At 43.3% G+C, this 20,353-nt stretch overlaps 1 protein-coding gene across 2 annotated transcripts in view; it reads left to right on the forward strand.

Annotated features, from left to right (window-relative positions):
- Nucleotides 1-783: 783 nt before the first annotated feature.
- Nucleotides 784-20,353, forward strand: part of LOC119882591 (tumor necrosis factor alpha-induced protein 2-like) — a 63,909-nt gene continuing 44,339 nt past the window's right edge. Inside the window, exon 1 of one of the 2 annotated variants that reach the window (XM_038692688.1) lies at nucleotides 784-1,031. The gene's annotated coding sequence lies outside the window, so the exon portion shown is untranslated. Of the gene's footprint in view, nucleotides 1,032-9,550; nucleotides 9,729-20,353 lie in introns of those variants that run through there. The other variant, XM_038692689.1, reaches the window with a different exon arrangement.

Raw genomic sequence — 20,353 nt, forward strand, 5'->3', positions numbered from 1 at the left:
ACGTCTTTGCAAACTAACATATTTAGACTTTTTCAGATCTTTCCTAAAGATAACAGTATTGGAACAGCTCCAAAACAAGTTCAGGGTTGTTCCACAATCACGTCCACAGAAAGAGACTTTATATAAATGTCATTTCAGTGATGGAGATGTTTGAAACAAACTTTTCCCCATCAGATATTTGTGATGAACCCTCCCCGGTGATGGATGACGTATGAAATGGTGACTTTCTGAAAGACGGATCTGAACCTTCTGATAAAAAACATATTTTTTCCTGCTATTGTGTCATTCAAAGATAAAGGACAAGCAGAAAGAGGCGGTTTAGATTAACCCTCCAACAACACGAGATGAGGTAAAAGAAAGGACTCAGAAGAGTTCTGTATCAGTTCAGTCTTTAAAGCGCTGCTAACAGTTCAAGCTGCTGGTTGGCAGCCATGTTTGTTTTGCAGGTGGCGTTCTCGTGGGATTTGTCGGGTCGTCTACCTGCAGAACTCCAGGTGTTACTGAGTTTGTTGGCTGTTGGGTTTTTCGTCAGGTTGATGGTGTGTCTGTGTGTGTCCTTGGTTTACATGCAGCAGAGAGAGCACAGACGCTGTTGAGGTGCCTTTGAGCCAGGCAGCAAACCACCGGGGGGCGCTGCTGTTGTGGCGCCGGCAACCCGACCAATCATGAAGTCCAGGGTGTGTGTGTGTGTGTGTGTGTGTGTGCGTGTGCGGGGGGTCGGTGGGGGGAGGAAGAGGAAAAGATGACCATTTCCTGCTGCAGCTAGAAAATAAAACAAACAGGAAAGCAGAGCTCCCAGAGCTCAACGAGGAGCGAGAGGAGACCAGTAGAAAACCAGTAGAGTCAGAACAGAACCACAGGGAGCAGAACCCAGTAGAACCCTTCTAACAGAGCAGAGGACAAAACCAGGACAGCGACTGAGCGGCGACCGGGTCCAGACCTGGACTGACTGAAACACACACTCAGAGATGTGACGGCCCTGAAGCGAAGTCCTGGATTATTATTTACTTCTACAGGAACAGAAGAAAAAGGTAAGCTACTTTAATTTTAAAGAGTGCGACCCAAGTGAAGAGGACGTTTATACAGGACTCAATGGGACATTTCCTGTTTAAATAAAGGATAATTTAGTTGTTTTTAATTTGGAAATACAGCTCAGACGCTGGTCCGGTTCAGGTGGAGCTGGTTCATTACAGAGAGGAAGAAAATTATCAGGCATTCAAGCAGAGCAGAGTTTATCCTCAGAGTTGGTTTAACACGCAGAAACTACAAAACACACACACAATATCAAACAGGAAGTGAAAACACAGAATATATGTGAGTACTGGCCTACACGTGTCCTGACCGCTGTAGCTCTGTAATCATCCACTCGACGTCACCGGCCTGTAAATCCACCGGTCTGCTGCTGGTTCAACAGCTTAACAGCCTGAAAGCGTGCGAGAGCCTCTCAGCACAAAGAACAAACCTGGAGGTAACAGCCTGCTAAATCACTAAGTCACATGTTGTGCACAAACTATGAAAACCATGAGTCAGATATTTCAGCTGCCTCATCCAGCTAAAATAAAGGTGAGATTTACCAGCGTGGTCGGCGTGTCGAGTGTTTGTTTCTGATGGTTTTGGGAACCTGAAGGCAGCGTCTGAAACTCTGAATCTGCTTTCTTTAGCAGCTGTTTGCTTTATTGATCAGACAGACTTTTCTGTCGAGGACCTGTGAAGACTGAGAGGAGCAAGCCAACAGATACAAGAGAGAGGGTCTCGCTAACGTTTCTGTCATCAGGCGCCTTTCAGCGGCGAGTTTCACCGGCTTCCTGAGACAAAAAAAGGCGCTTCTGGCTTTTATGACACAGCAACAATAGTGCCCAAGTCCTTGTATGACTCAAGGACTTCTACATCCTGACCACTCGTTTTACTGCAGACAGGATTCCAGTGATGACGTCTTGATTCCAAAAAGAAGGCTTCTTGACACAGTTTTGAAAAATAATCGGCCTGTCGTGTCCAGGATGTGCAGGACACAGTTAGTTTAATAAAGTTAAGTTTCATTAAATGCTGACTGTCCTGGTTTTTCCTCCTGAAGAGTACGACAAACAAACACAACGTTCACCAAATCAGGAGATAATAATTGTGTGAAAAGTGTTTGATTTAATATCGAGTTAATAAATAAGACACATTAATCAAACTTGATGATCCCAAGTTGAACAGAATCAATGTTTAATTAAAAATAAAGAAATGTTGAGATCTATCATCTACTGACACTTAAATAATATTTATTATTATGTTGTTGTCTTGTGTTATATCAGGTTTCTGGGGACAGACAGCAGGAGCTGAAATCTGTTTTCATATGAAAGAGAGGTTCAATTTGTGCAGGAACGTATAAAATATTCACCAAGGAATGTGCGCAAATCCACAATATGAAGTATAATGTAGTACAGTGACGTGCATAGGTGTCATGGACGCTGGGGACGCTGGGGACGTGTCCGCACCACTTTCTGACAGCATTTGTAAGAAAACTTTCTGAACCAACCCTGAGAAAAGTTTTATTTGCACTAAAAGAAAGCATGCCATGTAAATATCCAGCGTTGGGCAGCAGCGGCGCTGTTCGTTAGTAACAAAGCTATTTTATTGGCCGAGTAGCGCGGTAGCGTCCACACACGCTACATTTCCTCAAGCGTTTCTGAAGGATCAGTGAGAGACGCCACCGCCACACACGGACCTGTATGTGAAACGCTTCCTGTGACGGTGACATCACGTACCGATCTTTGGGCTGATGTCTGCGACTCTGCTGCAGGGGAGTAAAGACGCACTGAGTTTACTTTCTATTGTGATGGTTGTTGTAACAGCTCTTCTGAGAAGGATCAGGGTCCAGTCTGGACACCTTAATAAGCAATTAAATGGCAGAAACACAACCAAAGAGCGGCATTAACAATTAAAGTGGATTTATTTATAATACTATAAAGGCTTAAAAAAAGGCTGGTTGTGCCAAATAAAGTAAAAACAACTCAGCGACCACTAGAGACAAATAACCAGCCAGTAAACGCAAGTGAACTCTGTTAGTGGGGAAAAAGTCACACATCCTGCAGCAGCTCTTCCTCGCCCTCAGGTTGGTCCCCCGTATGTTAACCTGCAGGTGAAGACTTGGTTTAAGGTCAAGATTGATCTCCAGGGAATGAATGGAAGTCGACGCAAAGTCCTCCTAAGTGATGGAAACGGGGGGGTGTCAGCGCGTCCTTGTGTGTTTCCTGCGATGACGGAGCGGCTGCTCACTTTGGCTCTGAGGTTCAGCTTCGAGATCACATTTATTCTTTACAACAACGTTCACATCATAAATCAGAATTTATATTCAGAGCAGACAAAATGATTCCTGTCCTGGACCGTCCGGTGTCTCCAGCTGTACTCCAGTTGAATGCCAAGAATTCGGATCTCAGTGTTTTACGGGAATGCTAAAAGTAGTCTGAGTAAGGAGGCGGTCAGGAACCGGACAGGAGACCGGTGTTGGTTTCCCATGTGAAATGAAAAGTCAACATTGATTCTTTTTAATTAAGCCATGTAACTAACGTCATCTTTTCCTAAACCTAACCAGGGTGCGAATCATACACTGACAACCAGGGCGGGGGCCCAACTATTTGTTTCAGGTCCAAAAGAAAACCCAGTCCAGCGCAGACGGGCTTCAGTAAACTAAAATCTGACAAAGCTTAGAATATCCCTGCTTATTTAACTAATGTGCGTCTGTAGATGCTGATAAATCAGATTCATTCCACCAGTTGATGGGGCCCCGAACCGCACGACAACTTCAGAGGTCACCAAGTATTCTACAGCAAAACTGTCAGCGGGTCAGACCCACAACAGCAGACCATCAGGACCGCTCAGAACAGACCCACACAGTGCTGAACCAGAACCGAAGACGGGCTGCATGATCATCTCTAATTCTTATCATTTCAAGAGGTTCAGTGTTTGATGCTGACTGAATGAAACATCAGTAAAGCAGCTGTCACACACTGCTGGGGAGTCTTTGGGTCTCTGTAAATGATATCAAACAGAGTCCTGTCTGGACCTGCTCTGTATAAAAAGTGCAGCGAGAAGCCTTTTGTTATGAATTGGCGCTACATAAATAAAAGTGAACACATTTAAAGTAACAAACCTGGACTTAAACATTTACCTGGGCAGGAAAAACCTCCTGAATCTCAGAGTGGAAACAAACATCATGCTTATTGTAGAAAGACTCACAGAATACTTGAAATAATAAACTCTGTCTCGATGTCAAAATGTGGATCTGCAGTAGCTAATCCTCAGTTCACTGCTCCTGCCTGAGCACCAGTGTTGGCTAACAGTTACAGAAAATATGAACTGACAGGGTGGCTATCAGCTAACATCAGGTGACTCATTTAAAGTAAAATAAATACTAATTATGAACCTCTGAAGGTGGGAACTTTAGTGTATTAAAGCAGCTAGATATCTAACTGCTGACATTAACCTGCAGCGTCTGGACTGGAGCAGCTGCCAGCAGACAAGATGTTCAGCTAACGTCCAGGTTAGGAAATGGTACGGTCCATTTTAGGGGTGTCAGGGAAACCCTGGAGCGTCATTTTGTGACGTAAATGCAGGTATATGATATTTAACAGAATAGAGTAAGGAGGTGGATGGAGCTTTGAACCAGGACACCGGGGTTTGTGTCCCGTATGAAACAAAAAGTCAACATTAATTCTTTTAATCGAAGTTGGGCGAGTTACGTAAATTGTGTAAATTACACAAGTGACGTGTTAACTAACGTACGTAGTTATTTTAACACAAACCAGGATCTTTTCCTAAAACTAACCAAACTGCAACATTTCACGACTTTAATAACGCGCCGTTTCAAAATTGCGATGTTTTGAAAGTCTAACCGGACATTTCATATTTGTTGTTGCTAAGCGTTGCTAACTTGACTGCGGAGCCCTAAACGTCTAAAAGCGACGCTAAAGGGCCTTGACCAAGCGTCAGTATGTGACGAGTCGGGAGTGGATTTATACATCTGTGTTGAATCTACGACTGGCGCGCACCTCCCCAAAAATGTAAGCACACATTGCGGCGACTGCAAGAACTGTGTTTGGTCGGCTTGGTAGCGTCACATTTCCTCCACGCCGACAGGAAATGCTCCGTGCTTTGATGTCAATTTTACTAGCGAAATCAGCCGCTGTGCGCCCACAGTGTATGAGCATCAAAACCCGCAAAATGACCCGTTTCACCATCAGAGTTTGATCCATTCAGGCGATAACGTTTGAAAAGTTTGGAAGAGCCACAGGATTATTATTTTACCCCCATTGAAGTTAGTTTAGGGCTAAACAGGAAGTCTCGGCTGGCGGAGGTCAACACAGCGGGCGCTTGGCGGTGTCTTTTGCAGAAAGTATAAACGCTCGACCTGATGCAGACGAATAAATCAGGCTTGAAGTGGTTTTGTTTTGATCACGCTACCCTGCTTGTCATGACCCACCCTACTCTGCTTCTGATTGGCTAGTAGTCCTTACCTACTGCTCATGTGCAGCAAAGATCGAATAGAAGTGAGATGCTTCACTCGGCAGCTAAAACGCAGCGTTCGACACACAGGGTGAAAAGAGGAGCTGCAGCAATGTACAGTCTGACAGAAATATGGTGTCCATGTAAACCTGTTCTGGTACAACCACTAAATAAAACTATGAACCTGAAAATGAGCAGAATATGACCTCTAACGATTTCTCTTTTCCTGCACATTCACAGTTTTGTGTTTCGTTTCTGACTCTGAGCCGCCTGCATGTGAAACCAGCGACGGCAGCAAAATAAAAGCCTCACTCAGACTTCTGAGCGAGTCGACTTCTCTTTCTCTGACCCACTGACCCCACGAAACCACAAACACCCTATTTTACTGCGCGCTGACTCAGCTATATGCAACTTTCTCCCAACACTTTCACAACTCAAACGTTCCCAATAAAGAAATTGTTGAAACTATTCTTTTTAAAGGTTTGTAAGTAAAGAGATGCAGCAAACCTCAGCAGAGAGCAGAGAAACTGGATGAACCCAAAATAAACATTTTGCTGTGATTTAGCTGCAATAAACGAATCAAAGTGATGCTGATTTGTTAAACATATTAAGTCCTGCTTTGTCAGGTCTGTCAGCAGGATGACAAGCAAACAACTTTTAAAATGTTCATTTTCTGAATGGAGTTTGGCTCGATCAGGGCTACGCTAACTTATTTCACAGTAAAGGACACTGTTAGCTGGAATCAAGTAACAGACGTGTATTTTCTTTTCTAAGCTTTAACGTCCTCGCTGACTTTTCTCCTGTTGAGTTCAGTCTGTTTAAACATGCAAATTTCTCTCAGGGGACAATAAAGTTGATCTTATCTTACATATGGACACATGCTGAAGACCAGGGATGGAAATTAACACCCGCCAAATGTGGGTGGATTTTCAGTTTGGCGACCAAATGTTGGAAGGCTACCAGCCACGTTGGCGGGTAAATATATTCAGCATATGATTTTCATGTGATGGTAATTAGCAGCAGACCGGCGTTCTTGTTGGTTGTGTGTCGCACTTAAATTGGTCCCCGATGTACCCAGGTATTCAGTATCATGTAACACGCAGATTAGAGGCGTTCATTGGTTGTTGTTTATGTTCTTTTCATGTTACTTGTGTTTGATTGGCGTAGATTTGTAGGGGTGTGCGTCAGGCGACAGGAGTCGGGAGGGGAGAGTGAGAGTGCGGCCGCTTTTATGTCGCAATCGCTTCTTCATACTGAACAAACGTTTGCAGCTTTATCCCGCAACCATGTGTGCTTTCACATAGCGGTCCGGCTTTACAGGAAGCAGCGGCGTGTCGGGCCGTGGCTTTTCAGAAACAGGTCATACCGTCTTTCTGTCTCGTGTCTGTCACCAACTTTCCTGCTCAGTGGCGGATAAAATCTGCTCCGTACCTTTCATAAAGCGAGAAAGCTGCCAGTGTTTGGAGCTAATTACAAAATTAGTTGTACTTGGAGTGTTTTTAGCTTTTAGCTGGTAGTTGGTCGGTCCGGTCAGTGTCTGACACGCTGTCAGATCTGTCCTCCCCAGAGATCAAGAAGGATCTATAGGCTGTATAAAAAATGTTGAACTGTGGAACCAGGACTTTGTCAGAACCAGGAGGCCAGAACAAGGGGAATGTAGAAAGTGAGCAGTCTGACGAGGAGGTTTAAGTTAAGACCTACTCAGTCTTACCGTCAAAACCCGACGCTACAGGGCTTCCCCCACCGCGTTACACACTGACGCCGATGGGTCACATGTGACGAGTCGGGGGGGGGGAACGGGCTGGCTGGCGTGTGCGCTCTTCAGATTCAAATATTAAACATCGGTTCGTTCTGTCTGTTAAGTTCTGAAAACCCTGGAGTGTTTAGGCGTGTCAACGTTCACCTTCATCAGCCTGAAATGAGAGATTTACAACATGTTGGTCTTTCTGTTGGTCGGTCAGGGTCACCAACCACCAAAGGGTCACTGCAGAACTCCCTCATGGAGCAGCGTCCTGATCTGGGATCAGAGAAGGAGGGAAGGTGAGACCTCTACATGTCCTCTGTGATTTAATGGACCTGATGACCTCTGTGAGTCGTACAGGCAGCCATGTTGGTCTCTCACTTAACAGCCGGGGGGGGGGGGGGGGCGCTCATAAAACTGGTTTCCAGCAGCGAACTGTTTTAGATGAAGTCGTCCTGCTGATGCTGACCTCAGATCAGAAAACACTTTGTCTGGTTCAGATGGAAGTAAATGGCCGTCAGTGACTCAGAGTGGCGGGGTTAGTGTGTGCGTGGTCATTGTGTTTGCTCTTGTGTGTGTGTTGATCAGCTGACCGATGACTCTCGGCTGCAGGAATCCACACACACGTTTAATAACGTCCCCGCTGAATGAAAAGTGACAGATTCTTCTCTGCGTGGGGAAATGAAACAGAACAAGTTTGACATTGAAAATTAAAAAGAGAGGGTGTGACTTTAACCAGACCTGGACCCAGAGGGGACCCTGTGTTGGTACAAGGCCATAAAGCACTCTCGGGTGTCCACTTAAACAACATAATGGAGTCAGAGGAGGACGGTGCAGGTCTTTAATCAAACCTGCTGAAACGGTTTAAATAAAAAACAAAGTTTGAGTCATTCGTTTATTTTTTTTCTTACATTTAAAAGCTTCCTGAACCTGTAGCAGGTTTGGCAGCGTGGCTCCTCTGGCTTCTTCATCCATCTTGTCTATTGGTGCATCATTCAAAATAACTTTATTGTTATTCAGACTGTACAAGGACAAGTGAGCAAAAGAACAAACGTTACATCCAGCTAACAAAGGGATTGAGAAATCAGAATTAGTCATTCAGCCGATGCTTTTACCCAAAGCGACTTACAACTGTTATATATGTCAGACGTCACAGGCCTCTGGAGTTACTTACTTTTGGCTTTTGCCCTCTCCTTTATTGAGTTTATACCTTTTTTGTGCATGTAACAGGTTTGCAAAGTGAAAAAGCCCAAAGGGAGTTCCCATCTCCCACAGAAAACTCTGCTCTGAACTGAAAACAGCTCGTTTGTAGTCCAGCCGTTTAGCTTTCATCCCTGTGACGTCACAGGGATGAAAGCTAAACGCGCCTCATATAGCGCTCGCCAAGCGGCGACTCCGACACGCCCTCAGAAACAGCGAGCTGCAGCACACAGCTCTCCTCTCCCTTCCAAACACTAGCTACCCTCCAGGCAGTCAGTGGACATAAAGTCGCTCCAGTCCGTGTTGCCGAGCTGGTCGGCAACACGTACGGCTGAACCCGAGCGGTTTACCGGCTTCTCGCTGACCCGCCCTTCTCTGCTTCTGATTGGCTAGTAGTCCTTAACTAGGAACTGAGCATGTGCAACTCCCAACAAAGATCATTTAGAGACAAGATGTATCACTCCATAGCTAAAACGAAGCCTTCAACACAGGCTGGAAAGAGGAGCTGCAGCAATGTGACAAAAACTTTATCATGTAAACCTGTTCTGGTGCAACATCTAAATAAGAAATGAAAATTAGCAGAATATGACCTCTTTAAATGTCTTGGGACACATTGGTGGATGTCTCCTAAACCAGAGGCATCTTATCCACTGCACCATCACCACCACCACTACTGTATGAACTGACAAAACAGACTAAAAAATAATCAGTAATGTTAATAATACTGTAAACAGACATGGATTTATTGCACATGTTGAATTAAATTGCACACACTGATGACTTACGGGGCGAGTCATTTAAATGTATAATATTATATAATATTACTAGAATACTGCGTTCATATCAGAGACACCTTCAGTGAAGAGTGAACACATGCTGAGAAATACTGAAAATGGTTTGTGTAAATTGCTCTCTATCAATAAAGTTTTATTTTCACGAGGGTTTAAAAAATAATGTACTGATTCTGTCTATTCAAACAGCAAAACAAGGAAAAGCTTAAATGTCCAATTCCAGCTGAACCACCTTAAATAAACCCCCCCCCGCTTTGACCTTCTCTGCGCCGCTCTCATTTCCCACCGCACCTGAAGGCAGCACAGCGCGTCGCTCCCTGCAGACCTCAGTCTCTGGTTGAGTCCTTTCTGGTCATTTGAGCAGCTGGTCTGTGCAGAGCTGGATCCTCTCAGGCTTGATCGGAGCTCCGCGTCTCTCCGTGAAGACCTGACTCTGTGCCCGCCGCTCAGACGCTTCAGCCCGGGTTCTGCAGACAGTTTGAGCCGCTGATCCGCCACAATGACTCCCAGCTGTGAGTAAAACACCGCCGGCTGTGATGAACGCAGTTTAAGCTGAAGCTCGTCAGGCTGCTTCCAGGTTAAAATATAAAACAGTTACTGGATGTCTGAGGAGTTTGAAGCAGACTCTCAGTGTTTCAGAGCAGCTTCTCCAAAGTGATGACTTTAGTTTTTTTAAAGAGGGAAAACGCGAGAGCTGCAAAAACAATTATTGCTTTTTAATCAATTAATAGTTTATGAAATGTAAGTTTAAATGGTCTTTTCCAAAGCCCAAGGTGACACTTTCAATGGTCCAAGACATAACCTAAATACCAATACATTCTGTAATATTAATACACATCAATAAATTATATCAACAGTTAAAACACAGAAAAGCAGCAAAGTCTTGTGTTTCAGAAGGTGAAACTGGAAAATTGTGGCGTTTTTGTTTAAAAAAAAATGACTCAAATGATAAAACCAATGTGAAAATAATGATTTGTATTATGATTCAGCTCAGGACAGCGTGTGCAGCAGGATATGTTTGATTTGTGTCTGTGGGAGTTTGATCTGGTTCAGGAATCTGGATCATTGGAGTTCTGAAGGTCAGAGGTTGGAGCTTCGGTCTAAAGGCTGTCGGGTCTCATCCTGCAGAGGAGCTTTTTAATAAAGGCTGACTCTGCAGAAGTTTTGTCTCTGAGTGACTTTGACGCTGCGTTTGAGGCAGCAGGAAATATCAGAGATTAACCGACTCTCTTGTTTCTCAGACTTCAGTCGTGCAGATTCAGACCGAGTGGATTTAGATCACCGCAGTAAAACACGCTGCACACCGCCCCTTACTGTCTCCCTCCTCCAGACTACCTAACACAGGTAGATCAGGGACACCTGTCTGATCTACCAACAGTACCTGAAATGGTGCAGAACTTTTTCAATTACCTGAGGAGATTTTGATCGCTGCCATTATATTTTATGAACCATAAAACTTCAGTTAGTAGCCCAGCTTTTATTTCCTCCGATCTCTGAACTCACCTTGCTGATGATTTGGGACAGGCCTTTAATTCCTTATGCACGAAACTCTCGCTCAGCAAAGACGTACAATTAAATTATTCAACCAGTTTGAAGGAGGATTTTACCTTTTCCAAGGAAAAATATGTAATTTCACATCTCATTGGGCTGTTTTTACAACAAATAGTTGGAAAAGCTGGAGCAGATAATAAATAACCAACAGCCAAAGATCAGCCTGCTGGATGAACGACAACCTTTAGATTTGATGGTCGTTCTGTTGCTCCTCAGTGATTTTATATTGATAGCTCAGCATGTTTTGGGCATCACCCCTTGAAACCCTGTTAATATGACCTCAGAATCATGTTTGCCTTTTGTGTCTTCATTTTACAGCTTCTGACATTTATCTGTAGACATTAATATAAAAAATTGGCAACATGAGAAACCTCCTCCCTTCAGAGGTGCATTTTATTTGCACATTAAAATCCAAAAAGAAACGTCTCCTCATCAGCTTAAAGGACGAGTTTGCATCACTAATTAGCTTCACTGACCTCCTCCGGTCACCTCCGTCCTTTCTTTTCCAAAACCACTTTTTCAGACTGAAACCTGAAAAATAATTTAGGATGAACCCGTCAAGGTAGACTAAATGAAACTGTAATGTTACATGATCAACAATAAACCTGGAACCTGTTTGCAGCCAGCGGGACGTAAATGATTAATTGACCGCCACAAGTTTGGCTAGTAAACAAACGCTGATTCGTCTTTGCATAATGAACGACAGTCCGAGTTGACCTCCCGTAGGTCGTAGCTAAAAGCAAGAAGCAAGCTAACGTTAGATGCTGAGCCAAAGTCCTTTTAGGCAAGTCATGCCACTCGGCTGCCATCTTGGCAACGCCTCCGGGCAGCTACTTCGGACTAACAGGACCAGGCTCCTGTCTGAGTGAATGTGGAGAGAGCCAGAGCTGCACTTTCACAGGCCACCCGGACACAAAAACTACATGACTAGAATCGGCAGTAAAATCTGATAAAAAGCGCTGAATAAGGTTTAAAAAGTGTTTTTCCTGCCCGGATATATTTCTTGCGTCACCACTTCCGCGCATGCGCAGTAAAAGTAAAGCAGACCACACGATTGGCTGAAATATGTTTCCCGCTTTCGCTGTTAAAAGCAGACGGTCGGCTTTCTAGCGGGAGGGGCGGGATAACCACCATCTTTGCCGTTAGGGGCTTTCCTCAGAGTTATAATGAGGATGTGATTGAGTGGCGTGTCTCCTCTATAAAACGTCTCTGGCTGAGTTAAGCATGTTCACTAACCTATTTTGCGTTCAGCGTTTCTTTGTTTGGGTCTTGTTGTATGAAGTTTTAAAGCCAAAGTTTCAGCAGCTGTTTGTTGTCCTCTCTCACGTGCGGCCGCGCGCAGCTGATGCTACGTGTTACGTATGCAGGTTACAGGTAACGCAGGGAGGGAATAACAGCACGCTCATCAGACGCTTCCTAAAAATAAACATCGTTCATGAGTCCCGCACCTCGAGGACGAGTCTCAAGTCGAGTCTGGAGTCACTGTGTGTGCGACTTAAGTCGGCGTCCGAGTCTCAAACTCGAGTCCCCATCTCTGCACACAGCCTATAGAAATCTATTTACCCATGATCCATCAGGGGAGCTCCCCCGTAGTTTGCACCCTGATTACAATCTCGGCCGTCAGATTCCTGCAACAGGAAATAACGTCACTCTTTGACTTGTTTTCCTGCTTCTGAAATGTTTCTCAGTGTTGGTGAATTATTAAAAAAACAAAACACCACTTAATTTAGAGTTAAAATGCGCGTTTTTCTTTAGGAATGCATTGTTTTACTGTGTTACAGCAAAAAGAAAAACATTACTGTAATTGTTACTTTTGTACTGACCACACTGACCTACCTTGACGTTAGTTGAACTTGTCTGTGTGCCTCGCAGCTGCTCGTTAAAGTCCAGCGCGTCACACAACGAGCTAATGGAGACACAGGAGGTTAATGTAAAGTTAACTATCTCGCTCGTTTAATACTTAACTTTCCAAGTTTCGTAATGAGCATTTTTCTTTACTTAAAACGACTTTAGCTAGCTGATAACCCGCCCTATCATTTCTAATGTTGGCTATTTATGAGGATTAGTTATTGTAGATGAGATACATTTTGACATCAATATAGAGTTTATTATTTTATATATTATATAATTAGCACCCTGCACTCACAGGAGAGTGAGACGACATGTGGAGGTGTGACACAGAGAGAGGCACGTTTATTTTTATTTGTACAGCGCATTTCATACAAAATAAAAGCATCACGGGGAAATGATAACTCTTAAAAGAGTTAAATAGAAAATAAAAGAGGGTGAGAGAGCTAAATGAGCTACGAGACATCCTCATCTGGACTCTGAGGTTCTGCAGCGCCTTAAAACCGGACCAGCTTCTCGGGTGTGACATCAGCTGGTCACATGACGACCACGTGTCTGTCCACAGAGGCTTTGTGTTGCTGCAGAGAGCGCTGCGTTCACTGACACATTCTCCGAGGTTTCTACATAGTTTACAGCCTGAAGACTTCTCACTCTCTCTTTATCCATCTGTCCCTCCTTCCTCTTTTTATTTCCTCCTCCTCAGTCAGACTGAAACACGCTGGATGTGATTTATAAACTCAAATAATCCGAAGAATGAATGAATGAACCCGCACATGAAGAAAACCAGCCTCTGTGTTTTGCTGACGTCACATTTTAACTTCCTGTTAAACTTCTTCTCCGCTCTGAACAGGAACTCCTTTGACCTTTGACCCCTCTACTGTTGGCCGTCTGTAATGTTGGCGACCTGCAGGGAGGCTCTGTCTAAATTAGAGGTGCAGCAATTAGTTGATTAATCGATTAGCTGTCAACTATTAAATGAATCGCTAACTGTTTTGATAATCTATTAATCGCTTTGAGTCCTTTTTATTAATGACAGATAATTTCAGAATAATAATTTCGTCTCAGATGTGAATATTTTGGGTTGTTTCGCTCCTCTGTGAGAGTAAACTGAATATATTTGGGTTCTGGACAAAGGAAGACATTTGAGGACGTCATCTTGGGCTTTGGGAAACAATGATCGACATTTTTCACAATTTCTGGTCCTAACAACTGATCAATTAATTAAGAAAACAACTGCCCTTGTCTAAACCTGTTGCTTTATTTCCTGAACGCCTCCCCTGCGTGTGAATATAGTCCATCGACCGTTTGATATAATCCACTGCTGTAAACTCAAAGACGCCTCCTCCTTTCCTTCACGTGTAACAGAACAGACGCAGTTTAATCTAGTTTGATAATCAGACAAGCGAGACAAGAAAGTATTTGTTAAAGCTAAAAGTCAGAAAAGCCGAGTCTCAGATCTGACGGAACCACAAGACGATTAGAAAAGAGACAGAAATAAACGTCTGAAAACTCTGAATTGTAGTTGTTTTATCGTAAAAAGACTGAATAATTTGACATCAAAACAGTCTTTAGCTTCTCTTCTAGTTCTTTGTCTGTCTTCATAATATTTACAGTGTAGACACCGAGGTTACCTCCATGAAAACACACACACACACTTGTCTTTCCATCATTCAGAGGACATTCTGTCCCTGGAGATTTACCAGGACCATACCCACCCTAACCCTTCAACCAATTCTTCTCCCTAAAATTTAGTGATTTACATTATGGTGACTTGCAACGTCATAGCAATTGTTTAAATCAGCTCGGTCTTGAGAAATCAACCACATATTTGGAGTTTAAAAGACTATTTTCCCACATAAAAAAACACTTAAATCTACTATATGTGACACAAGAACAGCAGTATTATAAGTTACAGTTGTGAGTTTTCTCGTCTGACATTTGTGCTTTTTGGCGGCGAAATGCATTCTGGGATATCTGGCTATCCGAAGTCCACACAATTCACCACCGATAGAGCGAGAACACATCCGGGTATTTGACTGTACCTGGCTAGATGCGGACCTTTGGCTGCGACTGATGACGTTTCACAAGAACGCAGACTGAGAAACAGCTCAGGTGTGTAAACAGATCCGCAAGAGTCCAGGTCCGTTTGGTCCCTCACGACCTTCAGTGACATAGTGGAGGTCAGAGAGGGTGAAACAGGAAACCAGAGTCAAACCACTTGTTCTGTTTCCTGTAAACTTAAGGGTCTGTGTGTAGTTTTCTTCGGCCTCTTGTGGTGAGGTTTCAAATTGCAACAACTACTACTGTTTCATTTCATGCAGGCTAAAATCAAAACTTTGAAAAACCGGTGGTAAACAGGAGAGTAATGTGGATATTGCGGTGAAGTAATGTGGCAAACACAACTATAGTATTTTGCAACAGATAACGTTAGCTCGCAGGCTAACGTTATCTACCGTTAAAACTTCAGTTAATAGCAGAGTCTCAAATAGCTGCAAATTCCTTTTTACTGGCCTGGTGTGGGAACACATTTTGACTAATAAACTCAGGTCTCTATCAGACGCCTGGTCTGGTTTTTATAGAAGCTATTTGGATGCATAAAAGCTGCTTTAGCTGCTTCTAAGCTACTCCCATCAAGCATAAAAATAGTATCAGTATAAACATGCTACACATTGTTAGATCTGTTAGATTCTCCACAGTTCGTAAAGTCTGAATGTCCCATGATTATTTATATTCCTTCAGTCTGTAAAAGTGTGTTCACACTGAAAGCGAATTTAATATTTGCCTCGATTTATTCGCGCGTGTTTGACCGCTGGAAATTTTGAGTGTTCACAGAAACGTGTTTTCAGCGTATAAACACAGCCGCGGATACTACAGCTATATGAACCCAAAGTAAACATTTTGCTGTGATTAAATTCCAATAAACAGATCAAACTGATGCCGAAATAACGACAATATGATGCCGATTTGTTAAACATATGAATTCATGCTTTGTCAGGTCTGTCAGCAGGACCGCAGCTGTTAAACCGTTTGTTTTCTGAATGGAGTTTGGTTCGATCAGGGCTATGCTATGCTAACCTGTTCACAGTAAAGTACAACGACAGCTGGAATAAAGTTACAGACACATATTTTCTGATCTCACCAGGTAGTTCAACCTCCTCGCTTTCTTTTCTCCAAGTAATGTCCAGTTTTCAGGTTTTTATATAAATATGAAGTAGTAGTCCAGCAGCGCTCTGACACTAACAACAACAACAACAGTGGAACCGGATGTGAACAGAAGCTGCTGAGAAGCTACAGTGAAGATAAATCAAGCTGTAATCCCTAAAACTAAAGTTGTTGGGGATGCTTGTTTTCGTTACCGTGCTGCCTACAAAATAAAGGTGCCTAAGCTGTCTGTGGAGCTACAAATGATTTGTAATTTGTAATTTAATATTATAATTTCAATACAAGTAACAGTCATACTTGTTAAAATAAACACTTTGAGAGCAGCCTGTTGGCCGGTGCCAGATATAAGTTCAGTGGTTTTAGCAAATAAAAGCCGGGCTATTAAGTGAACTTTTACGGTAACTTGAGCTAAAACACAACATCACAATATTCTGAAACCTCTGTGTAGTTTTCTTAAACAAAGCAGATCTCTTCCCATGTGATGTTAGTGGACTCCATGTCGTCAGCTGCAGTGTTGATGCTGTCTGTACGCAGGGCTCGGCGATCTGGCCAAAAATGTCAACACGTTCACATAATTTTGATATCAGTAATTATCAGGATAAATGTCAAATCAGGATCTCGTTCCAGTTTAAAGGCTGATTTTTGCTCCTGAGTGAAAGTTAATGTGGTTTTAAACTTTTCTTGAGGCCAAACATTGGATCACTTCACAAATCTGAGGCATCTCAGATAAATCTTTTGTTCAATAAAATAAATATCTTAATATAAAGATTAGGTGCTGATTTGTTCATGATTCAAATCAATTAAATTGAACATTTATTGTTGTTGTTGTTTATTAACAGTTATTTTGTTTTTGAGGTAAATTATATCATGATAATTAACATTTTTAAATTATTGCCCAGCCCTGGGTGTAAGAACGCCGGCGTGTGGTTTATTTTCATGTGAGGTCACAACACGTTCACAAAAAGGTGATTTTAAGCTAATTAAACCACTACGTATAGCCCGTTTAATCAAGTGGTTTAGTTAGCAAACTTTAACTACAGTTATTTGCCACAAGTAGATATTTAAAAACAACCTTGAGCTGATGATATTTAGCAGATCTGTCTGTCTTATTTCTGTCAGATAAACTCCTCTCTAGTTAAACAGGTTAAACAACAACAGTGTGGCGGAGACGTCACAGGTGAGCCTGCTGATGATGCAGCGTCAGGTGTTTGTGTGAGATCAGGTGTCACGTCGGTTCATGGTGTTGTTAAAGTCATCTGAATTGCCTCAGACGTCCACGAGTCCTGCAGGAATTAGATTTTTCTTGTTTTCTGTGTTTGTAGAATTTAAACCTCCAGCAGGTTTCTGAGGACACGACCTCTGCAGTTATTGATTAATTTCATGCATCACACACAGTTTAATCAGAGGTACTGCTTTTGATGGTCGTCTCAAACGTGTAACTGAACTCTCATCGCTGTGTCGTTCTGCTCGTGAGTCTCGTGACCTCGCCGGCGTCCCAACTGCTCTTCACCACGGAGCCATTTTACTCAACATTCCTCTCTTTGGGGAAAAGATAATATCACATATTTCTCAACAGCTGTTTTCCCTCACAAATGATGCTGAGAGGACAGTTTTCTCTCCTTAATGAAAGACAGATGCAGCGTGGGTAACTGTGACCTCACTCTGAGCAGACTGTAATATCTGAGAAGAGTTTGATTATTTGATCCGCTGTGAAGGACACGTTGAGTTCCTCTGAAACTTATGCAACCTGCTGTTACTAGTTCTAGATCTTACAGTGAAGTCTGTCCTCTGTGTCCTGACTGTTAGCACTCTGTGTCCTGACTGTTAGCACTCTGTGTCCTGACTGTTAGCTCTCTGTGTCCTGACTGTTAGCTCTCTGTGTCCTGACTGTTAGCTCTCTGTGTCCTGACTGTTAGCCCTCTGTGTCCTGACTGTTAGCCCTCTGTGTCCTGACTGTTAGCTCTCTGTGTCCTGACTGTTAGCTCTCTGTGTCCTGACTGTTAGCCCTCTGTGTCCTGACTGTTAGCTCTCTGTGTCCTGACTGTTAGCTCTCTGTGTCCTGACTGTTAGCCCTCTGTGTCCTGACTGTTAGCCCTCTGTGTCCTGACTGTTAGCCCTCTGTGTCCTGACTGTTAGCCCTCTGTGTCCTGACTGTTAGCTCTCTGTGTCCTGACTGTTAGCTCTCTGTGTCCTGACTGTTAGCCCTCTGTGTCCTGACTGTTAGCCCTCTGTGTCCTGACTGTTAGCCCTCTGTGTCCTGACTGTTAGCTCTCTGTGTCCTGACTGTTAGCCCTCTGTGTCCTGACTGTTAGCCCTCTGTGTCCTGACTGTTAGCCCTCCGTGTCCTGACTGTTAGCCCTCTGTGTCCTGACTGTTAGCCCTCTGTGTCCTGACTGTTAGCCCTCCGTGTCCTGACTGTTAGCTCTCCGTGTCCTGACTGTTCGCTCTCTGTGTCCTGACTGTTAGCTCTCTGTGTCCTGACTGTTAGCTCTCTGTGTCCTGACTGTTAGCTCTCTGTGTCCTGACTGTTAGCTCTCTGTGTCCTGACTGTTAGCTCTCTGTGTCCTGACTGTTAGCTCTCTGTGTCCTGACTGTTAGCTCTCTGTGTCCTGACTGTTAGCCCTCCGTGTCCTGACTGTTAGCCCTCCGTGTCCTGACTGTTAGCCCTCCGTGTCCTGACTGTTAGCCCTCCGTGTCCTGACTGTTATATGATTTATATTGTGTTGGCTGCTGTAAACTGAATATAATTTAATTTTCATAACTTGTTGTTGAGCTGAATTCGATCTGTCTTTAGTGTTGTTACAGGATCGGACGGTTTAGTAATCTGTCACCTCGATGGTTAATGTTTAAAACGTGGTTAATATCCGACAGAGATGTGGTCGTGGTGAACATAAACCAGAGTTGACTGTTGCTGGAGGTGTCAGAGTCCATACGAGCTGTTAGCCGCTTCTTTCACGCCACCACGTATCGTCTTAAACTTGTGTTGAATTTTGTTCATATTGTGCTTCATGTAAAACAGACGTAACAAACACTGAACACATCCTGACCACTTTACATTCACAGTAACCCACGTCCGTCCCAGCTGCTGCTGCTGCAGATGATTAAAACAGATAATCAATCATCATGGATCAGCTCCCCCCGCCGGTCTGAGACAGTGTTGGTCTAAACTGAGAGACGAGGCGTGTCGGAGAGGTGGCTAATGGGACTTTGGAGCCACTAAAGTTCTTTTATCAGTGCAGCTCGGCTCTCATCAATAATCTACTGTGATGATTCTTCTCTAGAAACACAGTTTGATCTCTGATCAGTTTATGGCTGTTGTTTTTTTTTCTGACGTCTGAAATATTTACTTTGTTCAGGTGGTGTTTTATTGGCGCTTGCTACCAAGCTAAGCAGCTGCAATCTGCCGGAGAATTACAGTTCTGTGTCATAAAATTATATTTATTGAGTTTCTTTGTCTGTATTGCGCTCTTATTTTGAAATTTGCTGAACTCGGGGACCTGCAGTTTACCTGCCGTATATTTTTGGAAGTGAGGTTTTCTGTTTATGAGACAGCTGGTTGTAGCTTTAAAGCATCTGCTTTTATTTCATTAAATTCAAGGATCATATCAGCTCTTCTGCTTCCTGCTGTGCAAGGTTGGGTTAAAGTTGTAGAGGTCAACATTTCGGATGATGCCCTTCCTGAAGTGTTAGCGTCGTGCCTGTACAGAGACACTACAGGCAGAGACGCTGCACGGAAGAAGTGGGCGGATGGAATAAATAAGTTCCAGCTTTTGATCTTGTGTTTGTGTTCACATGAAACAGACAACATGTTAATCAGTGAGCTTTAGAGCTGCTGCCATGTGTGTGTTTGAACTTTGGACAGAGTCAGGCTAGCTGTTTCCAGTCTTCATGCTAAGCTAGGTTAGCCATGTCCTGACTCCAGCTCCGTACTGAACACACATGTGACATCGGAGAAAAGGTGAATAAGCAGAAAGTTAATAAAGTTTCTATAAAACATGTGAAAAGTTAAGTTCTGACTCAGGAACAGGAAACATAATGAAAGACACTGCTGTGTTGCATTATGGGAGAGATAGGATCTCTTAGATTAAACAACAAGATGTCTCCACCTGTCCAACATCTTTATGGGACTGAATCACTGGAGGACTCTTTTAATGAGACCGACAGAACAATCTTAAAGGATTTCCCTTAATCGACGAGACGGCTGCAGAACCACCGAGTGAAAATCATTTTAGTCACTTAAAAATTGGCTTTGTTTAGCCAGTCGCTCACCCCTCACCAGTCCACCTTCAGTCTCCTTAAATATGTGTAACTACTATTAAATTCTTCCAAACCAATTAAAAGCTGAGTAGTAAGTGTCGTGATCGTAGGTGGTCGTGGGTAAGATAATAAAAGTACCAGTCTGCTAGAAGCCACAGTATCATTTCCAGTTATTATTATCAGGCCAGAATTGTTGGGATTCTCTGACAGAGCTGTGGAGTTTCAGCAATAACATTCTGGGAATGAACAAAACAGCTGTTTGTTCACTGAAGACAAACACAGGATAACTTTTAATATATAATTTCAATTATTCGTCCAG

This window comes from Micropterus salmoides, unplaced genomic scaffold (assembly GCF_014851395.1).
Source record: "Micropterus salmoides isolate LMB-PRFRI ecotype aquatic unplaced genomic scaffold, ASM1485139v1 Ms_hic_scaffold_3, whole genome shotgun sequence".
Taxonomy (NCBI): Eukaryota; Metazoa; Chordata; class Actinopteri; order Centrarchiformes; family Centrarchidae; genus Micropterus; species Micropterus salmoides.